Source organism: Nilaparvata lugens, chromosome X, assembly GCF_014356525.2.
Source record: "Nilaparvata lugens isolate BPH chromosome X, ASM1435652v1, whole genome shotgun sequence".
Lineage (NCBI taxonomy): Eukaryota > Metazoa > Arthropoda > Insecta > Hemiptera > Delphacidae > Nilaparvata > Nilaparvata lugens.
The window spans coordinates 65,653,786-65,677,064 of NC_052518.1; the positions used below are offsets into that span (position 1 = coordinate 65,653,786).

General features: G+C 33.5%; 1 protein-coding gene across 2 annotated transcripts in view; it reads left to right on the forward strand.

Annotated features, from left to right (window-relative positions):
- Positions 1-15,697: 15,697 nt before the first annotated feature.
- LOC111055581 (RNA-binding protein fusilli) overlaps positions 15,698-23,279 on the forward strand; it is a 214,938-nt gene continuing 207,356 nt past the window's right edge. Inside the window, exons 1-2 of one of the 2 annotated variants that reach the window (XM_039441380.1) lie at positions 15,698-16,146; positions 17,288-17,352. The gene's annotated coding sequence lies outside the window, so the exon portion shown is untranslated. The remainder of the gene's footprint in view (positions 16,147-17,287; positions 17,353-23,279) is intronic. The other variant, XM_039441381.1, reaches the window with a different exon arrangement.

The window sequence follows — 23,279 nt, forward strand, 5'->3', positions numbered from 1 at the left end:
TACTGTTTACTATGGCGAAGAGAGTCAGCCGCGTTGTACCGCGTCGGCTGTTTCCCCTTCCACGGCGTCAAATCAAATCGCAAATATGTAACAATATACATCAATGGATTCGCAATGGAAGTGACTACATTAATTATTTGACTCATTTTTCTTTTAAATCACTTGCTTCGAAGTTAATCGGAGAAAACAAAAAAATCAAATCGCAACCCCCCTAAATTTTTACATATATATCAGTTTATCAAGAAAACTGTTAGTTTTATTGGGAGAATGAATGTAACTGATATTGTAGTCCATCATGTAACAAATCGAATGACATATAATAGAACTCTTTCCGATCAATGGTTACAGAGATATTTGATTTTCTGTGATTACCTGCATTTTTCAACTTTGAGGGTGGCTAGGGGTGAAAGCTCCAGGAGGATTTCTTGGGACTTTTGGTAGAATGACCCTCTGGGAGGGTTCTATCGATGATGAGAGATTCAGCTTTTATTTAATTTTCGGATCGAAAAAACCTTTATTGACTGGGCTAACTATTAAACGAGCAATTTCTGTTTAGATGTTTTGATGTTTAAATGTTTAGATGTTTATATGTTTGTATTTCACCGGATCTCGAAAACGGCTCTAACGATTCTCACGAAATTCAGAAAATAGTAGGTTTATAACATAAAAATTCGATTGCACTAGTTCTCATCCCTGGGTAAACTCGCTGAAGGACATTAAAAGAATTTATTCATCCTTGGAAGAGCAGCTGATAATTTCGTTGTCTGTTGATGATGGAAGTGAGTGAGCGAGTGCATGTGTGTGGGACTGAGACAAAATTATGACTCAGCTGTTGAACTTTTGTACCTAATTCAATCAGGTACTTAGTGGCAGTTTTACAAAAGCCGGTTAAATTTAAATCCTGATTAATTCCAGTAGAACCAACCAGATAAGCTATATTTTAGGGATGGTCTTCTGTGATTTGGTTCACGTGAAGTTAATCAGGATTAAAATATAACATGCTTTTGTGAAAGAAATTTTCGCATTTTCTGCGAATTAATCTCAATCCACTGTGATTGGATAGAACCTTTCTGTATGAAATATGAATATTTATTATAATTTCTTCTTTCATAATAATTTTTATATGCTTTTGTAGTTTTGTAGGTACTCCAGAGCGGAGCTAGGTGCCCTGATATTTATCATAAATTGGAACAGGTTGTCACTGATGTTGTGTTGTTGGTAGTATTTACTTTTTAACATTACAGGAGTAAATAACACAAGTCGAACAAAATGTATCTTTAAATGGTTTGGTTTTTGGAATAAAGATATCATCTGAACAAATACATTTTGTAAATTCTATCTATTAATACCAGATATCGGGGCACCGAGCTTTGCTCGTTATTCATTCATTGATAAACAGAACTCGATTCTTTGAAATGATTGGGAAAGGACTAACAGGCACAGCCCAAAACTGTTTCTTCCCCGAATTTTGATTTATACACTATAAAATTTATAGTTGGAATATTTAATATTCCAAAAAGTAGGTTATGTTTCATACACTTGAATTCAAGTGAAATTTTCAGTCCAAATATTCGAAAACATAAAAGTTCTAATTTAGATTGTTTAGGCTACATACCAAATTGAATAGCAAAATAACACTCACTAATCACTTAGAACTGTAAAATAATGATTAACTTTGAATATTATGATATATACCATCTCATGTCAACAGATCAGATTACTGTATTTTGATCGAGTCAATTAAAATTTCTAGATCTCTCGCGAGATACGATAAGCTAATTGATTACACAGCTGATCTCCCACACAGGCACACGCATCTTCTGTTATCGACAGACGACGAAATCATCATCTGTTTTTCCAAGGATGAATAATTATCCTTTTCATGTCCTCCAGGGAGTTTTCTCAGGGATGAGACCTAGTGCAATCGAATTTTGATATCATAAACCTACTATATTCCGAATTTCGTGAAAATCGTTAGATCCGTTTCCGAGATCTGTTGAACATAAATAACCATATAACGAGATAGCCAGATATAAAAATAGAAATATATAAACAGATATACAGAAATTGCTCGTTTAATATAATAGGATAACAACTTATAGTCCAGTCAAATGATCGTTTTTCAGGAAACAGCCCCGAAAGAATTTTTTTCGATGTTTCTATCTGTATTTTGGGGTGCTAAATTCTAATCTGAAATTTGCTGACACGCCAGAGGGCGACTTCACCACCAAAATTTTGGATTTTTTTTAAGTATTCCATTTAATCTCGAGATCCTTGAATTTATCGAGAAAAAGCATTCTCTATATAATATTAAAGATAATAAAATTTCCATTGAATTGACTGGTCGCGCAGGACTACTCTTTGGATTTTTTATCTGAAGTGTTCCACAAGATACACAACTTTGAATGTGCGAGAAATTTGTGATACTTCCCCCATTTTCATAGTCTCGCATATGCAACGTTGCGTATGTTGTGGAGCACTTCAGATAAAAAATCCAAAAAGTAGTCGAGGTTGTGATGAATTTTCTCCTCTTTTCACTTCCATGAATTATACTTCTGTTTTCAATACCGTTGAAAAGTTACAGCCAATTGAATGATGATCTTTATTTTCTCATTTTTCTTACGATTTTACTGTTATTAAAGAGTCTCTAAAATGAGTACAAATACATTATAGAAACTTGCGATTGGTCTTAAATGAGAGAAAATTTCATGCTCTATAAGCTGAGTTGCCTTAAATTAATCTTGCATCACTGTTCATATCGAAAAACTGTCAAGGCTGTGAAAATGAGAAAAATATCGAAAATTTCTTGATTTTTTGAATCAAACGTATCTTACTCCACGATTATATTTTTACAAAAATCATTCACCTCACATAAAAGAGGAGATTCTTTTCTTCAAATCAAGACCAAGTATCATTTTGAGTTACCGAGACACACAGTTTTGAATATAGAAATCGGTCATTTTTCTATGCATTGAAATATGGGCTAAAATACACTAAAGGGGGAAATTCCTATTTTTTAAACAAATTTTAGTGAGATGATACATGATTTTCAAACGCCTTGACGAGCTGATATGAACGAGCTGTAGTACGAGGAGATGTGATCATTCAGTCAAAAGCTATAAGCGTTTAAAGTTTTGATTCTGGACGTATCCTTAAGTGTGCCCCCCACTAGGAATTACTGAAATCTAACGAGTGATTCTCATAGAACATAACCCTCGTTAGGTGATTTCAACATGTTTCTTTTTTGTAAGGAAGGCCATGAAAAGGTATTATAATGAAAATTTGAATTTTGGCTGTAGGACATGATTTTCTATTTTTGGGTGTATTCCCCCTCCCACTTCTACTAAATTCAAAAATAGGTACCTAAGGAATTCTGTTCAGAATTAATATTGTTAATTCACGTGATTTCTATCGTCACGTGGCTTTCTATCATTACTAGAGAAAATCCTAGTTGTATAGGGTAGGTTTGCATAATTTTGAAAACTCCTTAAAAATACCCCTTTTTTGAAAACTTTTAGCTCCAGAATCAAGGATCGTAGAGTCCTGCACGACCACTCAATTTATTGGAAATTTTATTATCTTTAATATTTTAGAGAATGCTTTTTCTCGAAAAGTTAAAGGTTCTCAAGATTAAATGAAAAACTTGAAAAGTCCGAAATTTTGGGTTTTTTTGAGAGCTTTGGGGGTGAAGCCGCCCTCTGGTGTGTCAGAAAATTCCAGATTAGAATTCAGCGCCCCAAAATACATATAGAACCGTCGATAAAAATTCTTTCGGGCTGTTTCCTGGAAAACGACCATTTGACTGGACTATTATACAAAACAGAAAAAAGTAATGAAGCATTACAATAATTACTTGATTACTGTGTGGTGAATAGGGTGTAAATTTGAAAGATTGAAATTGGCTTCATTTTATATTTTTGACAAAATAAGTTTTTTTCTTCTGTCAAATTCACTAGAGTTTGCGATGTTGTTTATAATTGCATTTTCATTTCAGAGACATTAATATCATCATGAAACGCCTTCGAAATTAAAATAATTATTAGATTAAAATGTACATTACAATTTAACTTATCATTGTGCTTTTGAGAAAATTAGGTTACAACAGTAAGGAAACTCAAACACAGGACCATTAAAAATTAAAATTAAGCAAAGGGAATCAGAATAATAGTGGATGATGAAGTTATAATTTATTTTTGTCAAAGATTTACCATCAAACTCATAGGCTTAGAATCACTAAAATTCCTGCATACAACATATTATCAATTGTATTTTTCATGCTTTATATTGAGTTACACTTTGTTAAATATAACATTGTAAAGGTGGGAAAAAGTATTAAAATTAACTACATTAGGATATCTCTATTAATTCAATACCTTGATTTTTTAGCCATGATTCAAAATGTTGACATAAAATGTAAAAAAATTGTGCCCCCCCAAAAATGTTGACGGCGCAAATTGCACCCTTGTGGGCACCCCTGAATAGTACCGGTATGTTTTAAATGGTTTTGCTGCTTTATTAGTGAAGCAAACAAACAGCCAATTCAGTATTGGATCAAATAATGAGAATCGATAAAAAAATAAGATAATTTTGAACAGGTAGGCTATTCTATCTTCCAGCAGAAGACATGTTTTCAATAACACTCTGAGATATTTTTCTTCTATAAAAGTTTTATAGGTCTAATAATAAACGTGGGAGACTAGTAGCCTAGCCTACAACATCACTTTTCTTAAATTCGAAAATATATTTTTTCATAGGCTATCAAGTTGTAGGCCTACTATTCCTTATTTATACTTTTTTATTATTGCACAGTAACTAAATTTAAAAGCACCTAATTGAACCTCATCATTTGAGAAATTTCTCAATCGCTTTTTCTCTTCTATTACTGTACTGGTACTGGATAGGCCTACCTATCTTAGTAGGCTACGCAGCTCTAACCACAAAAGACGAATGATTTATGAAATACCGTAATCAATGTACTGCTGGTTTATTGTAAAGAAGAAAAAATTAATTCCCTGAAGAATTCCATTAGGAGCCGATTCAGGTTTTAATTCTATTCACTAAACTCAATCAACTCAAACGATCTTAGTTTAGCTAGCTTATCTATGCCTACAATGCAAACGGCTCTTTATATAAAATACTGAAACAATAATGACTAGGAAACTCTTACTTTACTGTCAACAATTTCCATAAATTATGTTATTGTTGATAATATGTTATCTTAAACGACATTATTAACATAGTATCAAGTCCACTTTGTTCATTCTTTTAATTCGAATCAAATTATTGCAAAATAGAGTTCAGCATCATGAACAAGAATTTAAGATTCAAATTCAAATTACGAGGCACAAGTCAGTTTATACAACCGATTTTCTGCCTTGTCAAAGGCTATACGATATCGATAAAGTACAATGTATCGATAATAGAATCTCGATATATATTGCCACATTCCTGAGCAGACCCAGTTTGTCGGGTCCGTATCACAGAGACAAGTTCTCACAGAGACAAGTAGTGTTTTTGAACGATATTAGTGTCACAGAGACAAGTTTCATAGGAACAAGTATTTTTATAAATGGCAGTCTCACAGGAACAAGTTCCCACAGAGACAAGATGAGTCTCACAGAGACAAGGTGAGTCTCACAGAGACAAGGTCAGTCTCACAGAGACAAGGTCTGTCTCACTGGAACAAGTAGTGTCACTGGAACAAGAAGAGGGGTGGAGTCCCATTCGAACAAGTGGAGTGTCACAGAGACAAGGTCGGTCTCACAGGAACAAGGTTGGTGTGGTGTGTTGCCTACACATGAAGATGAAGGCATTTCATTTGCTCTAATAAATTTGATGTCATCTGTTTTTTAATATATATATATATATATATACATAATTATATATTATGGTGACATGAATAGAATAGATTGACTGCCTTTATTTTTCTTAGAGAGCGAAGTTAGGGCGCAGTCGACCCTCTCAACACTCAACTCTCTATCAAGTATTATAACAATACAAAAAAATAATACAAATAATATGATTAAAAACAAACAATAGTTAAGTTATCTACTTATTTAAATAATAACAAATTTTGAATTATTGAAAAGAAAGAGAAAAAAATACATTGAAAATAATACATAACAATGCTGAATAATAGTTTTTTCTGATACTTCATCACTTTAGTAAAAAATAAGACACTACAGAGTACAATACAGTAGGCCTTCATAGCAACTGAAGTGTTTGCTATACATTTCATTTCCTACTTATTATCACTATGTAAATCTCGAAGTGGATAAGTAAATTACATTATGATTTATTTAAATAGTAAAATAGAATCTTCCTTCAATCAACAAACAACGTGACAAACAACGCTCCTTCATTCCACGTGACATACATATATGAATATATAATTTACAAATGTAAAAAATGTGGTGACATCATTTGATGCCAGCTTTAAACGTTTCTCCTGTGAAGAAAAAATGATGAATTTAGTGGACTGTTTAGTGTATCCTAGACATTTAGATTCAAATCTACATAGCAATTGATTCCCCTTTTCATCCAGGATATTTGTGGTTTCTTAAAATTTGAATTTGTTGGCCGAGCGAAGTGAGTTCTAAGATTCAAGTCGACGGGTTTGCATATCTCTTTATGTTTATATGTTCCGCAATTACGGCGAAACGCAGCAATAGATTACAATGAAATTTGACAGGTATATTTCTTTTTAAATTGTGCCTCGACGTATATACAAGGTTTTTTGGAAATTTTGCATTTTAAGGTTAAATCAATGGGTAAAGTCTCCTTCGAACGCCAATATTACAGTAAAAATCAGAATAGAATCATCCATAATAATCCAGCTGTTAAGTGGATTTTTAATTACATGCAATAACGCATGCAATTAATATATCAATGTAACTTAGTAAAAAATCAGCTGTCGTGTTGACTATTCATTGCATGCAATGACGCATGCAATCAATAACGGAAAGAAAACATAGCATTTTCTCTCGACCTTTATCTGCTTTCAACTCGGGCTGACCTGTTGCCAGTGTGTTGAAGGAGATTAGCTTTTGATGTTAGCATATTTTTGATACACTAACCCCAACAGCCATTAGCCGTTTTCACACCGACATCTTGCCGACACAACATACAAACAGGATTTACTCTTATGGACAGTATGAGACGAGGCTGTGTTTTATAACTGCGCGAGGTCTACTGTTCATAGAACTACTAGTCCAGGATTAAAATGTCGTTTTACAAAAATCATCAAATATTTAATAATTCAATACAATGATACATGTACAAATGTAAAACTGACTAGCACCGAGGTAGAATCAATTTATTCTTAAATGATTTGAAATATATTTCAAGTTGTTAGGCTTCATTTATTCATTGAACACCTATTTCATCATTATGGGTTATCAGAACCTATTAGAATTATTTAGATTGCCTTTAATGAATAAATTGATTCCCATGTAAATTTATTTCTACCAAACTCCAAAATAACTATTTAAATGTGACTTTCAATTGTTCAGGTTAAGGCCAAATTTTGATACTGCAGTAACTTATACATTAGTGATATCAATGTAAGAAAGAACAGATTATATACTTCTAGATGGATGGAACAATATTGGAAAGATGTTATCCAACGGTATTTGAATACACACCCCTGACTGTTACTGTATGGGAGTACCACCAGTAATTTATAAATTTTCAATTCAAGAAAAGAGTGGTTATAGATAAAATAGTGTACTCAACGGTTATAATCTTCTCCTATCTATATTTTTTCTTCTTATTATTTCTCATCTTCTTCCTCTTCTTCCTTCTTCTGCTTCTTTTGTCTCCTTTTTCTATTATCTTCTTCTTCTCACTTGTTCTTCTTCTCCTCCTGTCATCTTCTTCTTCTTCTTCTTCTTCTTTCTCTAGCTTTGTCCGGCAAGAACTGATTTGTTTTTGTATTATGGAGTCCCTTTTGTATAAGGTACCAAGAACAATAACAGGGATATTTCCAGGGCTCTAGAGAATAATAATACCAATTCCCTATGTCGTTTTGCTAAGTTGAAACGTGTAGCAACGTGAGTTGAAATGTATAAGTTGACCTAAATTTTTGAAGGCTGATCTTCGAATTGATAATATGACGACTTTATAGAAACATGATCACAAGCAAATCCCTAAGAACATAATGGAGACTATTCCTTTTAACAGAAAAGTGTTCCATCATCATTTAGTTATCATTATCCTCAAATGATACGAGTCGATTCATTCGGCGTATTCACGCCGATCCATTTCATCTAGGAATACCATCATCTAAATATTATGGTAACAATAAAGTGTGCGCAGAAAATCTCACTGGCACTGACTGTACAACTATGAGATTAAGTCAAGACTAGACAAGGTCTAAGATCTCACTGGCACTGACTGTACAACTATGAGATTAAGTCAAGACTAGACAAGGTCTAAGATTTCTCTTTATGTTTAAATATTTTTATGTTCCGCATATACGGCGAAACGCGGCAATAAATTTCAATGAAATTTAACAGGTATGTTACTCTTTAAATTGAGCGTCAACGTATATATACAAGGTTTTTTGAAATTTTGCATTTTAAGGATAAAACAAGAGGAGAAAGAGTCTCTTTCAAACGCCAGTATTATCGTAAAAATCAGACTATAGAATTATTTATCATAAATCAGCTGTCGAGTGGATTATTAATTACATGAAATGACGCATGCAATTAATATCCCAATGTAATTTGGTAAAAAATCAGCTGTCGTGTGAACTATTGCAAGCGATAAGGCATGCAATATTGATAACTCAAAGTAGGTAGCTTATTATTTTCTCCCGACTTTTCTCTGCTTTCAACTTGGTAAGTATATAGGTACTTCAACTCGGTATGATTGTAGCTGTTTACAACAAATTATTAGCATTCTAATGATAATAATTTTACTTAATATCAGTAATTATTGACGATACATTTCAAACAGTCATTAGTGGCTTACACACCGATATTTCGCCGACACGTCATAACAGCACATAATTCACCCTGATGGAGGCTGTGGTTTTTAACTGCGCGAGGTCTAATTTTCACAGGACTACTAGTTATTTTTCCAACTGAATAGGTGAACAAATTCTATTGGGAGATATCGAAGGAAAATGCAATGTGCTGCATTGTGATAAAGTCACGTTCGGCAGACGCCAGTATGTTTTTTCGATGAATAAATTGAACGCAACTTTAGATCTCAATTAAAGATAGATTTCTCTAAGAGTGCTCTTTACTCAAAGGAAGAGTACATTCAACATTACTCCTTATGAATGATATTATGCTTTCTTTCCCTGTGTCTTGTGTATTTGTTACTGTGGGCTGTGTCTTTTTTGTTCGACCATTTAGATTTTTCGACAAGTTCCAAATCCCCCTGATTTAGGTGGGCAGTCAATGCTATTTAATCTATCTATCTATGCATGTAACTGGTTCATAAATATGAAACATGAAACACCATTATGTAATGCACTTACCAAATGCAGTCCCAAAATAAGCACTACCAAATGCACTCCCAACTGGACAGTTGGGTTAAGCAAGCTTGAAGCTAGTTGAAGACACTCCCCTACACTTATGGAGGCTTATAACATTAATCCATTGTACCTTGTTGTTCAAGATTGTTTTTCTCTCAGTAATTGAACAAAATAAAATAATTTTTCCCTCCACAGATGCAAATACAAGAAAAAAGTGGAAAAAACGATGTATGAACTTGAATACAAAAAGAAATCGTTAATACTATATTTATATACCAACACTTTAATAGTGTACTTCTACAGAAATACTATCTTAAACCAGAACCACATCTGCAAAGAAAATTGGTTGTAAATAGGCTACGATAGGATATGGTTGACGGGATCAATTCTACTTACTTATTATAATATTTACTATTCACTCTATAGTATTCACTGATTTTCCAAATTTGAATTGAATAAAAAGCTCTTCAAGAATACAGAATATAGGTTTCAAAGTTTCGATCAGTGATTTACTTGTCAAGTGGTCAAATTGACTATATAGATTGTTTTTCATAGATAAACTGAGATATAATAAATACAAGTTTTATAAAAATTGTTCTGTATTGAAAATTTGCCTGAAAACAAAAATTATCGAAATAATCTATCACTTTTAAACAAAGTAGGCTATAATATACATATACAAAAGATACCATGTTACATCATTATCGTATCAACGGTAAAATAATAATATTAATTGACAAAATTAAATATCATTTGCAAATTATGTGGTATTGGAAAGCAGTAGTGATCTACTTAATTGCTTCTTAAATTTCATATTTCTTTGATAAATGATTCTTCTTAACTAAGTAGGAAACATACAGCCATCTATTATAAAGATATTTTGTTGTCAAGAATCAATTAGTACTCAAAGAAAAATCATGTGTGTAGGCCTACTGGCCTAATAATCCTAGTAAAATATTGAAAGAAAGATCAATAAATTATTAGTAAGATGATGAATAATAAAGATCTATAAATTATCATGGGAATTAATTACACAAAAAATATAAGTACAAATTTCAATTTTATTATTATCCTTATTAGCTTATGGCTTTGAAGGGCGAGTAGACCCAAGGATTGGTCGCTGGAGGTCACCCGATAGAAAAATCCATCGTCAATATGGTATAATGTAGTATTGAGGAGCGTTACGATTTCCTTGACCAATTCCATGTCGACTGAATGTGTTTTGTCAACTATTGAACTCGCAACGCAAAGGCACAGGTAGCATCCTCGTAGAGGGGAGGCAAACAATACTAACTAAAAATCTATTTTTTCCAGGAAGGGTATAATATGGAAAACACATGTTAAATATTTCCTGCCGCCAAAGTGCAGTACTTTATACCTGGCACTAGAATTTTTAGAAATAGAAGCATTTGGTTAACTTTGGTTTTACGCTTCAGTGAACATAGTCTATTAGCAGGGTAGTTCTACCTGAGGACACCACCGATGACTAATTGACCGGGCTTTCTAGAAGTACCTAACGGGAAACATTCGACTTGTTTCATGGAAGCAAGGCATTGTAATACTGAATGAGTATTTATAGTTCTATAAAGCAAGGCCTTTTGGTTCTAATACCCGAGACGTCAGTCTGCAGATTGTTGTTATGGAATGCAGAAAACTTCTTTCACCACCCTTAGACAATAAATGCTGTTTCAGATTTAAAAGATATGATTGAAAAGATTGAAAGACATGCCGCTTCCAAAATCTATGGATATGATTTTAGTACTATATATATATATATATATATATATATAATATATATATATATATATATCTGTGAGTGTCGCATAAGGTCCACACTATTATTCCTCACCCACCATATAGCATATATAATATATCGAACTTTCTCACTCCCACTCAACCACATCACTCTCTCACACATACCCTTTCCTTCGGGCTCTCTCTCTCTCCCTCTCTCTCACTCTCACTCCTCTCTCTCTCTCTCTCTCTCTCTCTCTCTCTCTCTCTCTCTCTCTCTCTCTCTCTCTCTCTCTCTCTCTCTCTCTCTCTCTCTTATCACACACATGATAATGAATTGAAACGCAGATTTCTATCTTTGACACTAATATCATGCTTTAGTTAGATCAATAATGTTTCAATAGCCATCTAGATCTAGGTGAACTATTTGTAACACAAAAACTAATAATTAAAACCACCCTAAATAAACCTTGATTAGTCCCAACCGATATGGTTTTCAGTAACTTTAAGGACATGACAAAAAGACAGTAATTGTGGGTTGGAAACGTAATTTTGAATATTTATTATAATAAAATATAAATCCCATTTTCCCGGTGCTCTAAACTCGTTATTTAATAATAAGCCTACAGTTTAAGAGCCATCAGAAGAACAAAAATCATAAACCTTATTCCGGGCCACTTTCTCATTAATTCTAAATTCTCGTATATGTGTGTGATAAACGAAATTTGAATTTGAAATCAAAACATTTTTTGAAAAACGTGCTTATTCTACGAAAATTGAAACCCCTTTCTTAGCTGGCGTCTAGGAATAAGAAATATATTGACCGATAAATACAAACAATTTGGATGTAAGTAGATTAGGCGATTAGGCCTTGTCTAAAGAACTCAGCTTATAGTCTGTTATACAATAAATGAGCAATTCAATATTCATAAAATCTTAGTAGTCATCTTATGAATAGTGTAGTCATTCATCAAATCAGTCTTATCAAGTCATAATTATCATTACTCATTACAATTGAATAAATTAAGTCATACATTGAAAAAAAACTATTTATAAACTCACAGCACTGAATATCATATTTTCAACAATTTGAGAATTAATTTACGGAATAATAAGCATTTTCATTCAGAATTAGATTTAGTGCGTTTTTTAATTTATTCAGAGGCCAGTTTCTTCTAATATAAGATAGGGGCAGATATTGAACATGGAGTACACTAAATAGGGATAAATTCCAAGCTCTTACTCAATCTGACATTAGGAGTTACAATACTCTAGTAGTCCAGATAACAGTAGACCTCACTGAACATCCTTTGCAATGTGGTAACGAGAATCCTTTGCCATCTACTACAAATGCTATCTACTAGGAATAAAGTCATTGTTATAATATCAGGTCTTTTTTAAAATATTTGCCAATGGCCTCACTAAGAAATCTGATCAGGCTGGTTGGAGACTTCCAATCTACCATACGATCACATTTATATTACATTACATTATATTATATTACATTACATTACCAGGGCTACCAGACAATGTTTTGCAGTAGTCGTCAATATACTATATCATAATGGAAAAAGTAGAACTTTTATATGAAAGTAATGAACTCACTTCGTTACAAATAAAATCTATTGGTGTGCTAATCTAAATGTTGCACTAATTCAATCCTGTAAAAATGTATACCGATATAATACTTATCCTGGATTGATGGAATCCCAAGTCCCATTGCGCTTATGATAATTTTTAATATTAACTCAATAAGTTCAGAAAGTTATTGCTCAGTTGAATCAGAGCTACGATTAAAAAGATGATTTGGGAATTATCAAGTGGCACTTTTTGTTTTTCACTGGGATTTTCATTTTGTAACATGTAGAGACGCTTGTCGAACAACAATCTGTTAAATTTCTATGGGAAAGATTTCATGAGGAAAATGAAGTTTTTCATTGACATTATCATCCGTAACTCGGAACGCCATGATAAATCTTGGCATCTAAAGCGGCGTTTACACCAATCCTCACAGATTATTATAGATTGAACGGCACTTGAAAAACACATATGTTCATCATGTGTATGATAAGTTATGTTCAATCTAATAGAATCTATAGAATCTATTGGTGTTAACGCAGCTTTACTCTGTGACTGTCTGAAGTTAATATTATATTAATTTGAATTTACAATTCGAGACCGCAGCTTGGAAAAAGAAGAGATGATTAGCTCATAATATCGGGGAACGAGCTTCGCTCAGGAGTACAAAATCATAAACAATTTATTACGAAAGAAGGAATTATAATGAAAAACCATTTTGGCCATGTGGTTTTTAAGAAGCGGTGATGAATAGGTCAGTGGTAGGCTATTTGGCTTTTATATATTCCATTTCATATTCATATTGATTATTCTTTCGGGTAGAAGGTTTAATATATACTCATTAGATATATTGGAATAGTTATCTTGGAGTTTGGTAGAAATATATTACATTTGCATAGAACTCAATTTATTTATTTAAGTTATCTTCATAATTCTATCTATCTTCTATCCAATTCTAATAGGTTACCAACCCATCCCTATCTTATATGATAAACCTTCAATCATAAAAATATACCTGCATGATTGAAAAACAGCAGACATTCAATTTACTAGAACAAATAATGGAGTGCCTTCAAGTTCAGAAGTAGGCAACACGCCTAACTTCTTCCTACATTCGCTACCTTGTCTCTACGACACTGACCTTGCTTCTGTGAAACACCTTGTTTCAGTGAGAACTTGCTTCTGTGAGACTGCCATTTATAGCGCTACTACTTTGGATGGAGACCTTGTCTCTATGAAACTGCTTGTCTCTGTGGGAACTTGTTCCTGTGAGACTGCCATTTATAGAAATACTTGCTCCTGTGAAACTTGTCTCTGTGACACTAATATCGTTCAAAAACACTACTTGTCTCTGTGAGAACTTGTCTCTGTGAAACATCCCCAGTTTGTCTTGTCATGAGGCGACAGATGCGGTCGATTTTCATTTCTGCACCACCCGACAAATGCGGTCTGCGACAGAGTGGGTCACATCTCTTAGGTGCCCGCATTTGTCGTGTCGTGAGGCGACAAATGCGGTCGAAAAAATGACCCACTTTGTCGTCAACCCAGTTGAGCCCTATACTGTTGTGGGCAATGCCGGCCGCTTCCACACTCTTGTCAAGTGCGTACAAATGATGACGAGCGCGAGTACCTTTACTTTGTCCATATTATTGTTATTGATGTATATCAACCTATAGTGAGGTCCACATTATAATGGCAGTAGATAAAGATAGGAGAATAGCGATGCCGATTCTCTGCATCAATTAATTATATTTCTACACCGTCATAAACATAATTGGCATCGTTGTGGACCTGGAAAAGGATAGTACAACCGGCTTTGTCGAATGATAGACAAGGATAGCAAAACCAATTAAGTTGATCAAATACTGTCATTATAACGTGGACCTCACTATACACTATTATAGATTGTACTACTATTGTAGGTTATACGACTATACTATTACTATTATGATGTATATTAACTTATACAGAAAGCCGCTTGGCAAGCAGCTTGGCGAGAGTGTGGTATCACAGTATATATACAGTATGGAAACTTGGCTAGTACCCTGGCGCAAAAATCCGCCATCTTGTTAGGATGAACCGCATTGTAAGTTCGGATCACTTGATGAGTTCAGATTCTTGATGAGTTCGGATCACTTTAATGATCCGGATCAATATTGATCTCGTTCACTGCCACGAGCCAATCAGAAGACCAGGATTAGAACTTCCTATAGTGAGGTCCACATCATAATGACAGTATTTGATCAACTTTGGTTTTGCTAGTCTAGTCTATCATTTGACAAAGCCGGTGGTACTATCCTTTTCTAGGTCCACAACGATGACAATTATGCTTTTGACAGTGTAGAAATATAATTAATTAATGCAGAGAATCGGCATCGTAATTCTTCTATCTTTATCCACTGCCATTTTAACGTGGACCACACTATAAGGTAACGTGACGTGTCTATAGTGATGACGAGCGCGAGTACCTTTACTTTGTCCATATTATTGTTATTGATGTATATCAACCTATAGTGAGGTCCACATTATAATGGAAGTGGATGAAGATAGAAGAATAGCGATGCCGATTCTTTGAATTAATTGATTATATTTCTACACTGTCAAAAACATAATTGGCATTGTTGTGGACCTAGAAAAGGATAGTACCACCGGCTTTGTCAAATGATTGACAAGGATAGCAAAACCAAAGTTGATCAAATACTGTCATTATAACGTGGACATCACTATAGTATTTGCGCCATGTAAAAAGCATTGGTTGGATAGGCGTTTGATTGACAGTTTCCATTCTGTACCTTTTCTGTGGTTGTTTGGTCCAGCATTACCAATTAGAAAGCTTCACACACAATAATAGAAGCACCGGTTAACGCTATTGGACAACAAGTTTTTGTTTACAGACTCATTCATGAGGAATCAGGACCATACAGTTGATACAGCTACAGCACACGATCACGAGCACAGCTGTTTAAAAACTGATCAATACATATTATTATTTATATTTACCGGTAGTTTCAAATTAAGTTACTTTACCTGGATGTGATAAATGCTTTAAATTATTTCTAATTTAGGATTCGGTTAATGTTCTTCAACTTGATTTAATATGTGTTTTATGTAAGTGTGTTTATTGTAAGTAATGTGTTATTCAATCTCTAACATTCTGAACACGTTGTGGAATCGAAATTCGAAAATGTGTAATTGTTTTGAAAGTAGACATGTTAGAAACTATTGAAAATATGTTGAGAAACTCAGTGTTAATATGAATTATTTGATTTATTCTTCCTAGTATTCGTGAATAAGGAAAATCATGGATTTTCTGTTCCCCAGAGTGAGGTTATGTCACCTGAATCTAACAGGTAGGTAGGTATAGGCTACCTGTCCACGTATTGAATTATTTCATTATTCCAATACAAATATCGGGTTGCAATTTATTATAATGTTTCATAAATCTATTCTATGTACAAGATACACTGAGTACAATAAAATTGGAATTATGTCTTACACAAACTGACAAACATATTCATGAAGATAACTTTCTATTTGTATTGTTTGTTGAATCATTTTGAGCTCATTGGTAGTTACATCATTTAAGACCTATAATTTTGGCTTTAATATTTTTGTACAGGATACTCGTACGTCATTTTAGGCGACTCTCGACAAATATTTCCGGTATTAGGGCTGATTTAGGGTAAAATCATAGAATGGCGAAGCTTCAAGCTTGAGAGAGTGTTGAATTAAATGTATTTATTCATTTTTATGAGACAAAATATACCGCTTCTCTATGCAGGGGCGGCTCCAGAACGATTTAAGGGGGGGGGGGTGTGAACAGTTTTCATGGAAAAAATTATGTAATTTTTATTCAAACTCTTCCACCCCCCTATTGACTCACACGTTTTTATCAACGCTCTTTCAGATACAAACGTTTTTTTTTATTTTTGTTATTAAAATGAAAGGAATTTTATTTATTCTATTACTGTTCAATTCTCAACTGAAAAGAATTGAAGGTGACTGATTTAGACGGTAAACCGGAGTGACTCCCAATTTTGCAGAGTTGAGATTTTAAACAGCTTGCAATCAATACTTGAAACAAATTTCTTGCAGTATTTTATATTGTATCTGCAATGTTTGAAGAGTATTTTTCATTATAAACATTCTATATTTTCTTCACTTAAACAAAGATATATTTATATTTTTAAATAAGAGACAATGTCAACCAGTGGTTGGAGTGACTTTGCCTCACATGGTCACTGAACCAATTGATTTTGATTTGATTGATTTTGACATTTAGTATTCAAACTATATTTCCATCTGGGTGTTATAGTTAAGAGACAATTATTACTAAGACACTATAAAATAATTAGTGTGCGAAGTTAGAACATAAGACTCATCCTAACCTAACGTAACCCACAATTGTATTCATTCCAAATTACAATATGGTGATATTAAACATTTATATGAGATTATTTCTTATGCCTTTGTTATAACGTATTTTTTCAGATTCTAAACTGCCAAAATGTTCCACAAGATGGATAGACCTTCAACAGCAGCTTCTTTGACACTGGGTGAGTTTTTATTTGTTCACAAGCGTTACTTTTAATCTATACTCATAAAATTCTTATCTCACTGATCACGATTTCTGGAAAACTACTGGATGGCTTGCAACAAAACTTAGAATATAGCTTCCTTATTCGTACTAGGTGCTCACTAAGAAATCTTTTGGCGATATTTCAACTCTAAGGGTGGTTTTCAAGGGTTTAAAGTTCGCCTTTTAGCATTTATATTCTTCTCCCTATCTCTTAATTATAATTGAAATTTCCATATCATATGTTACTATAGAACTATAATCTAGAGAGAGTACCTATTGGAAACAGTTGATAACTGGCGACCAATTAATAGTTTTGTCAGGTTGGCATTAAGTTGAGATTATTTCATTAGGTTGGCACCAAGTTGAAGAATTAATTAAAATGCATTTATCGAGAACAAATTGATTGGGCACTGCTGCTTCAATCAGAGCTATTCCTGAGAGTATAGATTTTTTTTTCATAAAACAAACTTTCATGACGGGAGTTGCTTCTATCAATTGATCCTATTCTATTAAGACTAATTTTGTTTGTATATCCGACAGATCGCGAAAACTGCTTAAAGGGGTATTTTAAAAACTTCAGAAGTGAAATAGACAATAATTGTTTATACTTAAAACTATGAGTAGTTGTGAGCAAGTAGTATGATAATATTTTAGTTGAGATCCATATAGATACTCAAGTCAAATTCTTATCAAAAATCTGAGATTATAATAATGGATATGTACACATTAATTTAAAATAAATGTGGAAGATCAATAACAGTCATCACCATTAACTTGAGAACTTATTATAGTTGTTATATTCTATCTCATAGTCTATGAAACAATCCACATAAGCTCAATTATATTGTTCTTCTAATTTTAGAGTATATCAATTAGTTCAGGTAGACCCAATTTTATTAGTTCCTTATAAGTCAACCTATGACTTATTAGTTCTCTCCTCATAAAACAGCAAATTTTTGTGGTGTAATGCACTACATAAGAATACATTTTATTCAACTTTTAGTTGAATTTAGTTCACACAGCTTACATAATTCTTTTCAGAATTAAATTCTCTACAATTTTCATTGTGAAAAATTAATTGTTTACTCTACATTAAAGAAAGTTATTGGGCATCAAACGTATAAGTCTGTGTTTTTTTCTAGTTAGATTTTTTGCATATTTCAACTTTTTTCTCGAAAACTACTCACACTACAGCTTCCAGACTAGTTTTATTCAATTTTTCAGATTTTTTACATATGAATCCAGCATAAGGTTTTCAAAAACTAGTCCCCAAACAATTCAGCATCAGTGTATTTCACCAGAGGAACTGAATTCTGGGCGAAATTTTTCACCCTGTATAGCTCGCTAATGAAGGGTTTATGGATATATGTTTATTAGAACTTTTTTTCTTATTTTCACCTCTACTATCACGTATTAAATTATTTTACCATAATCATAAATCATCCTGTATATACAATAGTTATTGTTGGGAAAACACTCTAAAACATAATGCCTGTGGCTTGTACAGCAAAAATTCTATATGAATTTGGAGTTGGTTGCCAGATTCAAATAGAATTTACTGTCTGGTGGAAAGCAAGCTATGGACATGATAGATTTAGAATGAGATTATCTAGTATGTTTCATTTGAATCTGATAGTTAGAGAGACATAGTATAGTGGGGAAGAACAATTCAGTTAAATCCGTCAGTAACAGACATAGGTACGATTCAGTTAAATCTGTCACTAAGATGAGATTTTCATTTCACTTAGATCTGGCTTCTACTGCTGATCTACTTCTTCTTCTTCTTCTTCTTCTTCTTCTTCTTCTTCTTCTTCTTCTCTTCTTCTTCTTCTTCTTCTTCTTCTTCTTCTTCTTCTTCTTCTCTTCTTCTTCTTCTCTTCTTCTTCTTCTTCTTCTTCTCTTCTTCTTCTTTCTCTTCTTCTTCTTTTCTCTTCTTCTTCTTCTTCTTCTTCTTCTTTCTTTCTTCTTCTTCTTCTTCTTCTTCTTCTTCTTCTTCTTCTTCTTCTTCTTCTTCTTCTTCTTCTTCTCTTCTTTCTTCTTCTTCTTCTTCTTCTTCTTCTTTCTTCTTCTTCTTCTTCTTCTTCTTCTTCTTCTTCTTCTCTTCTTCTCTTCTTCTCTTCTTCTTCTTCTTCTTCTTCTTCTTCTTCTTCTCTTCTCTTCTTCTCTTCTTTCTTCTTTTCTTCTCTTCTCTTCTTCTTCTTCTTCTTCTTCTTCTTCTTCTTCTTCTTCTTCTTTCTTCTTCTTCTTCTTCTTCTTCTTCTTCTTCTTCTTCTTCTTCTTATTCTTCTTCTTCTTCTTCTTCTTCTTCTCTTCTTCTTCTTCTTCTTCTTCTTCTCTTCTTCTTCTTCTTCTTCTTCTTCTTCTTCTTCTTCTTCTTCTTCTTCTTCTTCTTCTTCTTCTTCTCTTCTTTCTTCTTCTTCTTCTTCTTCTTCTTCTTCTTCTTCTCTTCTTCTTCTTCTTCTTCTTCTTCTTCTTTTCTTCTTCTTCTTCTTCTTCTTCTTCTTCTTCTTCTTCTGTGGGGAGGGGGAAAAGCTATTTTTAGCTGCGGGGGAGGGGGAGTTATTTCAAGAAAAGTTACTCCAGTCCCAGTAAATAGCTTCTGTACTACTAACTGTACTACCTACTGTATATAGTATAGGTATGGAAAAAGAGGATATAGAAGAAGAATGAGAAGAAAATAAAACCGTTGAATACACTAATTTATCTGTGACCATTCTCTAGCAAAGTATAACAAACTGGAAGCATGACAAATTAAAAACTTGACAAACTGAAAACTTGACTTAATGAAATCTTGAAGAATTGAAAATAGGCCTATAACCATCCTCGGTAAATTAAGAATCATTAGGCAAAATTTCAAGACCATCAGTTCAGTAGTTGAGACGTGATGATGCGTCATTCGTGAATTTCCTATCCCCTACAGGTTTTAGCCAATTCTTCCCTTTATTATATTGTATAGATACATCGTATTATTGATATATTATATTGTACATTCAATGTATTAATTAATCCCTGTAGGATTAATCCCAGGAGATTTTTTTGTCCATATTGTCTACTATTTTTTCTATAGAACACAGAGATTCAACATAAGCTATCTATGGTAGAAGAGTTCTTAAATTCTATATTTTTCACCCTCATTGTCTTTGTCATTAAAACAATTTCAGAAATGAAAAGTCAAAACATTAGAATGAATGATTGAAACTATGATGCGTCTGTTAGAACCAGTTTGATAGTTATCATTCATTCAAGATTTATTTTAATGAATTATCACAGTCACATTGGTTCTAGCCCAATCTTTTTTCATCAATTACAATAGAACTATTAGATAGAAATCTATCAACTAGGCTAATATGTTGTCATAACACAGTAGTGTTTTGCTTGAAGCATCCTTGAGATACTGGTGTGAATTTGAATTTTGTTCCTTCAGTCGGGGAACGTGACTGATGTTCACTTTGCTACATTCAATCTGTGAGTGGCCATACATGGATACGCGCCACCTTAGTCCTCCGACACACCCAGAACCTGACAGGAGTGAACAGCGACTATCTCATCCATCGACACCGTACGCCAGCGACAGGGAAAGACTGTTTTGAAAGAGTCTCGAATTGGCGTGTGCATTATGCGCCAAAACCGGACACTTCTACATTCATACAGAAACGACAAAGTCAGACACATAGAATCTCTGACACTTCCAAAACAAGACGGTTAGGTTACACTTCTTGTACGACTGTACTACGCAGAGCTGTCTGTTTGATGAATCCCCATGTGTAGGCTATTAACAAGACCATTGACAATTATTTCTGAAACCTATCTCTCTCATAGTAATATCAGACAATGACTTACCTTGTAACTGTATTATTCCTATTTTGTGCAGTTGGCTCTCTTTCTGCATTTATCTGGAGCATAAATAATAGAGTTCTTCTTTCTTCTTCTTCTTCGTCTTCTTCTTCTTCTTCTTATTCTTCTTCTTCTTCTTCTTCTTCTTCTTCTTCTTCTTCTTTCTTCTTTTCTTCTTCTTCTTCTTCTTCTTCTTCTTCTTCTTCTTCTTCTTCTTCTCTTCTTCTTCTTCTTCTTCTTCGTCTTCTTCTTCTCTTCTTCTTCTTTTCTTCTTCTTCTCTCTTCTTTTCTTCTTCTTCTTCTTCTTCGTCTTCTTCTTCTTCTCTTTTCTTCTTCTTCTTCTTCTTCTTATTCTTCTTCTTCTTCTTCTTCTTCTTCTTCTTCTCTTCGTCTTCTTCTTCTTCTTCTTCTTCTTTCTTCTTCTTCTTCTTCTTCTTCTTTCTTCTTCTCTTCTTCTTCTTCTTCGTCTTCTTCTTCTTCTTCTTCTTCTTCTGTGGGGAGGGGGAAAAGCTATTTTTAGCTGCGGGGGAGGGGGAGTTATTTCAAGAAAAGTTACTCCAGTCCCAGTAAATAGCTTCTGTACTACTAACTGTACTACCTACTGTATATAGTATAGGTATGGAAAAGAGGATATAGAGAAGAATGAGAAGAAAATAAAACCGTTGAATACACTAATTTATCTGTGACCATTCTCTAGCAAAGTATAACAAACTGGAAGCATGACAAATTAAAAACTTGACAAACTGAAAACTTGACTTAATGAAATCTTGAAGAATTGAAAATAGGCCTATAACCATCCTCGGTAAATTAAGAATCATTAGGCAAAATTTCAAGACCATCAGTTCAGTAGTTGAGACGTGATGATGCGTCATTCGTGAATTTCCTATCCCCTACAGGTTTTAGCCAATTCTTCCCTTTATTATATTGTATAGATACATCGTATTATTGATATATTATATTGTACATTCAATGTATTAATTAATCCCTGTAGGATTAATCCCAGGAGATTTTTTTGTCCATATTGTCTACTATTTTTTCTATAGAACACAGAGATTCAACATAAGCTATCTATGGTAGAAGAGTTCTTAAATTCTATATTTTTCACCCTCATTGTCTTTGTCATTAAAACAATTTCAGAAATGAAAAGTCAAAACATTAGAATGAATGATTGAAACTATGATGCGTCTGTTAGAACCAGTTTGATAGTTATCATTCATTCAAGATTTATTTTAATGAATTATCACAGTCACATTGGTTCTAGCCCAATCTTTTTTCATCAATTACAATAGAACTATTAGATAGAAATCTATCAACTAGGCTAATATGTTGTCATAACACAGTAGTGTTTTGCTTGAAGCATCCTTGAGATACTGGTGTGAATTTGAATTTTGTTCCTTCAGTCGGGGAACGTGACTGATGTTCACTTGCTACATTCAATCTGTGAGTGGCCATACATGGATACGCGCCACCTTAGTCCTCCGACACACCCAGAACCTGACAGGAGTGAACAGCGACTATCTCATCCATCGACACCGTACGCCAGCGACAGGGAAAGACTGTTTTGAAAGAGTCTCGAATTGGCGTGTGCATTATGCGCCAAAACCGGACACTTCTACATTCATACAGAAACGACAAAGTCAGACACATAGAATCTCTGACACTTCCAAAACAAGACGGTTAGGTTACACTTCTTGGTACGACTGTACTACGCAGAGCTGTCTTGTTTGATGAATCCCCATGTGTAGGCTATTCTTAACAAGACCATTGACAATTTATTTCTGAAACCTATCTCTCTTCATAGTAATATCAGACAATGACTTACCTTGTAACTGTATTATTCCTATTTTGTGCAGTTGTCTCTCTTTTCTGCATTTATCTGGAGCATAAATAATAGAGCTATTAGTAAATTTCTTGACACAAAACAAAAATAAATTGACTTTATAGTTCAATTGTCAAAATTAGTGAGTACACTGAAACCTCTTGATAGCTCTATAATTCGTAGTTTTTCCATCAAAAACACTGTAATTAGTATTCCCATAAAGATAAATACACTAATATGCAATTGTAACT